General features: G+C 31.5%; 1 long non-coding RNA gene across 1 annotated transcript; it reads right to left on the bottom strand.

Annotated features, from left to right (window-relative positions):
• Window positions 1–6,713: 6,713 nt before the first annotated feature.
• On the bottom strand, window positions 6,714–8,156 carry LOC114746459 (uncharacterized). Its single transcript, XR_003740283.1, has 2 exons — window positions 8,054–8,156; window positions 6,714–7,068 (listed from the first exon to the last, which is right to left on the bottom strand). It is a non-coding gene; the product is annotated as an uncharacterized LOC114746459 (long non-coding RNA).
• Window positions 8,157–8,302: the final 146 nt, after the last annotated feature.

The following is an 8,302-nucleotide window of genomic DNA, read 5'->3' as shown; positions in this document are numbered from 1 at the left end:
AATAAGAAATGACAACTCTTGCTTTAATTTTAATATTAATGTTTACCTCGTTATAAATTTTTTCTTACTAATTTGAGATTTAGTTTTGGGCTTTTTTTTTGGAGGCTTCAAACAAGGGCTGAGGGGATCGGCGTGAATCCTATTGACCCAAACATATATCACCAAATATGCTATTCACCTTCAAAACCTTTATTAGCTCACGCTTTGAAAATATTTCACTAGCTAAATAAACTTCTTGGGTCAGCTTCTGTGAAAAAGGGTTGAACTCATAAAGCCATAACCCGTAAAGCAATAAGGGACACTCTTTTCCGGTCAAAAAAAAAAAGGGACACTCTTTAAAAATGCTATACTGGTGTGGGCTTGTGAAGGGTGGATACCCTTTTTTTGACAGTAAGTTGACATAAAGCTAAAATATAACCTCATGACTGACACTAACAGGACAAGCACACTTTTACAAAGATTGCTAAATTTATTAGCTAAGTGGACTATTTCCCGAGTGTCAGCAGCTAAACTGTGAATAATTTGGGAATATTTCCAGTATAATTTGCAGATGCTTTCATCTCTTTTCTGTCAAATTCAGCAGGGTTTTGTTTCAGCGGGTGAAGAATCTGGGAATAATATGGTGGATAAGGATCCTATGGCTGTAAGGAATAAGGATCCTGAGAATTAGCAGTGCGCTCTTCTCTTACTAGCGCTTGATCCTTATGATTCATTCTGGGATGAGTGCTCTTTTGAGGAACTGGACTGCTTTTATTCGTTCCCTTCCTTTCTTTTAGCAACTTAAATAACTGGCTTTCGCGATTTGCCATATGAGGAATAAAGTGGATGATATCCAAAAATTGTTATACATAACCAAATACTACCTCCTTTGATCCTTAATATAAGATCCTATTTGATTTTTATTTTGGTCATAAATATAAGATCCCAATCTATTTTGTTTCTCATATTAATACATTTTTTTTTTCAAATTAGCTCTTCTAACAATGATAGTTTTAGTCAACATACTTGATTAGCAAGGATATTTTAGGAAAGACAACACCTATTTAGGACAAATAACTAACTCAACTTACTTTTTTAATCTTTTCAAATTAGTCAACTAACTCTTATAATTAGAACAGGAGGTAGTGTACTATTCAAATTCACGAACTTTTATTGGCTGATCTTGTACCAAGAAGGAAAACAAGACTGTATTGGCTGATTACAACACGCTTCTTTTTTTTTTGGGCCAGGATTATAACATGCGTGCATTTAAGGCTCAGATGAGCAAGATTGACGGTCAGAAAAAAAGAAGGGGAGGGGGGAGTTGAAAGGACAGATTTGTCATTTTACATGCATAAAAAAGTTCAACTAAATTTTAAAGGATTTAACTGTATTTTAGCAAATTTGTTGGATTAGAATAAATTCCAAATTTATAATCTATAATCATTTAATCGCTACATTAGCCCCAAAAAAAAAAATCTATAATAACCTTAAGGCTCAAGAATAGATTTGCATACGGGATTTCCTACAAGGGAGCTCTTATGCCATTAAAAGATAAGCCACTATATTGCTTCCATGTGCATGAATTATGAAAGCATTGGAGAAAATTGTAACCATGGACGGGAACTTCAAGTAAATCATCTATGAATCCTTTTTTAAATGGAATTTTAACCTCCCTGCCTTAAATGGACTCACGCATATAAATTTCTCATCCCTTCACAGCAGAAGAAGGAGAAGGCATTTTTGTCATGATACACATTTTTTTTAGTTGTATTTTTCTGTTCTTTTCTGACTGAACAAACATAAGGCTGCTGTGTTGGTTTACTTTCGTGATTGATCAAGTCGGATACTTCGGTCAAAAAGATTTCATCCAAAAAAATAAGTCCCTGCTTAACAAGTTTACATAAAAGTTTATCCAAGTATAAATCAAATTGTATCAATCAATTTTTACTTTAATTTCAGAAATTAATCGGGATACAAGTAATTTTTAACAATGTTAATCTTAACAAGATAGTATTAGCTCGAAGAAAGACTCTGGGTGTGTTTGGATGAAACCAAATCACGGTTTGGAGAATAGCTTTTTTAAAATAGATTTTGGGAAGAATAGATTTTGTAAAAAAGTGATTCTGAGAAGTGAGAGTGTTGGATAATTGTTATCAAAAGTACTTTTATATATACAAATTACTAAAAAAACATAAGTTAATATAATAATTATATAAAAGATAAATTTTATGATATATTTTAATTTGAAAGAATAAAATTGTTAATAATATATTTTTTACCAACATAATTAATAATACATAAGATAATATAATTAATAAATAATTAATATGTGTATATATGTTTATAAGATATAATGTTAAATATGTTTATAAAAAAATAATTGAGAAATCTTAAAGTCATATTATTGTTGAGATCTATTCTGACAGGCACAATCATATCTCCAATTTAAGCTAAAAGCAGAATGAATTCACTTCTCTTGAAACCATGATTTTGGCCCAAACCATGGTTTCAGATTATTGGCTCAAAAATGATGCTGTTTGGGTGACATCTCACCAAAACCATGGTTTTACCTCCCAAACCATGGTTTTGAGAGTCACCCAAACAGGCCCTCTAACTTCAAAAATTATTTGACGAGCTACCGCTTGTATAAAGAATTTAACATATTTACATAAATTAAGACTTATTAAATATTTGTAAATTATAATTAAAAAGTTTTAAAAAATTTTAACCTACTCAAATTTGCCCCATTATCCTCTCTCGCAGGTTTAGCTTTCCATTCTTGATATCTCCCTTCCCCCTCTGCTCTGTGGTCGATCTGCTCATGCAGGCCTATTGGTGAGGGGTTGGCTTCAACTCGCTATCGCAACCGCCAGTCGCCATGTCTGCTTCTTTGGTTGTCGTGATTTTCTCTACTCGGCGAATCTGCTGTTATTTCGTGTCACATGGGGATTTGAGGTTTATCGAAGTAAATGTAAAAATTCAATTTTATTTTAATTTTTTTTGCAGAATTTCAATAAATCCTAGTTAATTAATATCAAGTCAATGCCCAAAATATTTTAAAATTTCAGTCAATTCTCTTGCATTAAAATAAAATTAAAAGTTAAGGGCAAAAATATGATATATCACTTTTTTTTTATTTTTTTTATAAAACAAATATTAATTGTCACCGGATGTCCGGCCAAGGGGCTTCGGCCTTTAGCCTCGGCCACCTAAGCACCAATGGCTGGACCTCTGACTTCTAATGGCGAGTCATCAAAGCTCTGGTGGCTAGAGATTTTTTTTTTTAAAAAAAATAAGGTGGTCAAAGTGCGGTTTGAACTCATGACCTTTTGGCACATAAAAAGAATGTGGCAACTAACACAACCAATTCACCTAATCATATTATGCAAACACACACACACATAACAAAACACATGCAAGTATCAGTAATTTACAACAAAAATCCGGTAATTTATAAGAAACATAATTTGAGCTTAGAACATATGCAGCAAACAAAATCCTGAAACGTGATGTATCAGTTAGTAAGGCTATGGCTGAACTTGAATGCATGGAGGAAATTGTTTGTGACCCTGATTTGTTTCTGCGATTCCGTCATCTCCCGTTGTACAAGCCTTCTCGAGAAATTTTTGTTGCGCCAAGAGGACATAGGGAGGTATTGGTGGCTTGGCTGAGGTATCTAGCTTACGGTCCCACCGGGATATCGGAAACTTCCCAAGTCTTGGCAAATACAGGATAAGAAAGATGAATGCATGTCTGAGTGGATGGAGGGTTGGGAGAAAGTAGAATTGAGTGATCAAGATGAATACGCATGCAATAGGAGTAATTGATGAATCACGCGTGGTTAGTCTTTTTGAACAATCTAAATATATGCAACATATAATATCATGATTATATGTGATTGGGATGTGTTTTAGTTTCCTGTTGATGAGATAAAAATGTAGTTCACATGATATATGTGCGTTTGACACTGCATCTCAGCTCCCTTCATTAATTGCCCTCATCCACTTCAAGTTGAAGTAATCTTTCCTTGGACTTCATTTCATTTCCTATCAATTCCTGTCGTATTTAGTATTTACATTAATTTCACACTAGTCATCACAATAATTATAGGGAAAATTACAATAAAGTCCTAATAAAGAAAAATAACTGTCAACAATTCTTAATGAGGGTTATAAGTTATCATTTTCTATTCTGAGATTTGTTATTACAGGCTCCTTAAGTTGTTATTGGGACTTTTTGATAATTATGTTTCTTCTTTAAGATTTGATTGTAATTCTCCCATAATTATATTATTTATTAGCAAAATGTTATTTACTCGATACCGGCTTGCAAATGGTAATAAGGTGTTTAATTATTATCATCCAATTTTGATGTGTGCTAAGGAAAAGATTTTTAGGGTTTGAAAAAAAATATATATGCAATCTTATCACATACTCCTTTAGTCCGATTCATAAAACAGAAATAAAAGATTTTTTTTTGTCTTATTTATAAGTCATTTTATTAAATTTTAACCATAAATGTCCTATTTTATTTTTCATTTATTATAGTGTAAATATTTATACTTTTTTTAAAAGATGTATAAATTAAATAAAAGTAAAGTTAAAAAACTGTTACATTTTAATAGAGAGTTGATGTAGTTTAATATTTTCTTAGTTTATATAAAATATGTTGAACCTATTTATAAATAGAATCAAGGAAGTATGTTTAGATTCAAGGATTAAATACAAATCACATAGTTTGTGTAATAATAGCTATACAAATCGGACTGGAGCTAACCGATTATGGTTTTTCTTTTTTGGTTAGGAAAAGCCTGACTTTTTTTTTTTTTTGAGCTGAAGGGTAAAGCCCGAATTAAATCCGCTAATTAAAACCAAAAGTAGGCTTGCTGACTTCAATTTTCTTTTACAACAATGAATGAAGATTATAGTGTTTTATTACATTCAAGAATCTCAGATTAGGCTTTTTGGTTAGATTAAAAATTTTCTAAGGGCCTTTTTGGCAGAAAGAACTGATTAGAATAGGAAAAAAAAAATGGAAAGTAACGGAATAAAAAAATTTTGAGTGATGACATGTTTGGCAGCACTGAAATGAAAAGTAGTTGATGGAAAACTTTATGTTTGGTTGGATGAAAATGGGTTGAAAATTTGTGTAATTTTATCATGTTACCCTTAAAAATGCTTTTTAAAAAAATGAATAAAAATATATTATAATTTAAATAAATATAAATATTCAATATAAATATAAAAATGACTATAAATATTAAATGATTAAAAATAATTAAATAAAAATAAATTCACAAAAAAAGAAGGAAATTTAACCAAATATTTTTAGATGGCATGCATTTGTTAATTTAAATTTAAATAGGTCAAATGATTTATCATTGGAAAAATTTTTAAGTTTAATTTTTAATGCAACAAGACTCATTTAAAAACTCTTTTTATTTTAAAATTTATTTTCAAGATGGTGAGCAAAAGTCACAAATTCAAATCTACTCTAAGAAAATTTGAATTTAATGGAGCATATTCAACTTTTTTTAATCAAATTCAAATATGTTCATTTCTTTCTCCCAACTTAAAGTTTAACTATGACTTTATTAATATAATTTGAATTTATATCAACAAATTCTAATTTTTCACGCAAAATTTGAATTCATTATGTTTCTGTTATGCTTTGTTTTTTATGCTTTAAGCAGAACAATTTTTGATTATATATAACTTTCTCAGTTTAAGTTCAAATTAGGGAAACGACCTATCATTGAAAAACTATCTAGTTTTCAATACAACAAGACCTATTCAAAAATACTTTGTAATTTTAAAGTTATGATCCAAAAGGTAAGCAAGGATCAGAAATATTTTTCTCACCAGATTTTTAATCAGATTTGAAAAACGATATATGATTTATATAGAAGCACTTTTTTATTAAGATAGACGTTGTTAAAATCTTATTGAATGAAGGTTGATACTTGTTGGCCAATCTGTATGTGTTAGTTGAACGACTCAACAATAACAAAATAGATAAATATATGGCAAAGATGAAGATTCAATGATGTGTCGGGTGTTTAAGCAACTTCACATTATTTCATCGATCAAATACTGAGCATTTTATTCAAATTTAAAGGACAATTTGGTCTTTTGGATTTTCCCCCTTGTGATGGAAAATCGGTTCCCCCCAAAATCGGTCGTACAATGGAATATCTGCCGCTACCAGAAAATGAATTGCAGGAAAATATTGCAACTAAACACACGGTATCGATGAAAAATCAGCATTTTCCTTTTAAAAGTCAACATTTTCCTTTTCCATTGCAACATTTTTGCTCTAAGTTTGAATTTGAATTTTAATATTTAATTAAATTTAATTGGAATTCTCCTTTTTAATTATGCACCTAAGCATGTTATCAATCCTAACTTTAGTTTGCAAAATGCAATTAAAAGTTTTGCAACCACTAATCCAAATAAGCTTCGGAATTTCTCTTTTTATTTTGGCCAACGAAATTTGGAAGTCTTCTTAATCATTCACAACATTATTATTATTTCCTTAAGTAATTTAAGAACACTTGCAATGAATAAAAATGCATACATACAAATATATACACAAATATATATTGATAAAATAGTCGCATATTTTTTCTTGTCTTCGCCTGATTAGCACAACTGACATCAGAGAGCAGTATTTGGCTATTTACCTGTCTTCGCCTGTTGAGTTCTGCAGAGAGCTAAGACTAACCCAACCAGTTTACTTAAAAGCCATCTCATCTCGGTGGAAAGAATAATATGTTTGGACAGTTAGTTCCGTTACATAAACTAATCCAATCAGATCAGATACACTTTTTTAATTCTACTTCTGAGATGAGCAAGGTCAAGTGCACGAAGAACACTGAAGGCACCTTTAGAACGAGCACTAACAGCAAGAGTGCTATATTTCTGGGGTTAAGTGTAAGACCGCATAATGGTAGTTTAAATTTCTGTGCTATGGTATGAACAGAAATTAACCATAATTCAACCGTAAGAAGCATCGCCATTATTTGATCATGGTCAGTAGATGGCCAATAGCTGCTGTAAGGATTCCAAGTAACATACCAGCAACCACCTGTAGGATAAACAGGAATATTCAAATTTTAAAAAACAAGGTGCCATGATGAAAGAATTCACGATTACAATTATAATCATTCAATCAGGTATTAGACACAAAACTCATTTCATAATGCATTTGGAATGAAGAAAATGCAGTAGAGAAGGGGAAAAATTAGTTCGATTTACGTTACATTAAAGAGTGTTTATATCAAACCCCCCTTTCTTTTCCCCTTCACATCTCCATTTTCTTCGATTTAAATTTATCACTAAAGGCATATATTATTGCCTACGTAATGACAGATTCATCATCATCCACATAGCATTATATATTAACATAGCAAGCTATCATTCTGATTGCATTCAGTTTATGTATATGAATCAATGAAAACCTCGGACAATAACCTTTCAAGGTCAGCTACATTATACATGATAAGCCACGTATGTATCCTAACAGAACTGATAGCATTAGAAACTTCACATGCGTCAACAGAAGGAGTCAAAATACTTGGATTCTAAAACTCAAGTGCATACAAGTAGAACGTGGGCCATGCTGAAGGATATGTGAAACTGGGTGTCAGCTTCCGTGGGGAGTTGTCAGTGATTGCAGGCATTAATGTAGTATTTTACAAGATATTTAGGATTATCTATTTCCTTATGTTCAGGGAACTAGTTAGGTGTTAATTGGATTTGCTTCTATCTAACAAAACCTATGTTCGCAGTAAGGAATGTAAGTTTGATTTTAAGAAAACGTATTCCATTGATTCTCGCCTAAAAGCAAAATCTTATATTCAATTCTCCACATATTAATATCATTGTTAATGACAGGTTTGTTGTGCATCCGCATAGTTATTAAACATCAAAGCACACCACAATCCTGAACTAGCCATTTTGAGTTTGACATAGCAATCATTTGTTGAGGGTACAATATGTAAGTCAGTAATTAATAATTATAAACAAGCGTTGTAACGCAATTCCCTTTGTTAAGCTTAGATCCAGCTGACCTGAGGAGGGGTATGCCCAAGAAGTTCACGAAGTGGTCTGATTTCAGCTAGAGGATGTTCAGCAGGAAGTTCATATACAATTTGATTCAAAACCTGGGGATAAAACCAATCATCCAAACTCAGTATAAACAAACTATAGAAAACCAAAACAAAGGCAAACATGCCCTCACTACAATAATAGGCAAACAGAAAAAGCTTCCGCGGTATTCATTCTAATACATGCGATGAGAGAGATGAATGGATGATAAA

The sequence above is a fragment of the Neltuma alba genome, unplaced genomic scaffold (assembly GCF_004799145.2).
Source record: "Neltuma alba isolate B1F8T4 unplaced genomic scaffold, ASM479914v2 tig00005015_pilon, whole genome shotgun sequence".
Taxonomy (NCBI): domain Eukaryota; kingdom Viridiplantae; phylum Streptophyta; class Magnoliopsida; order Fabales; family Fabaceae; genus Neltuma; species Neltuma alba.
Note: the sequence above shows the minus strand (reverse complement) of the source record. Positions and strands in the feature narration are given on the sequence as shown.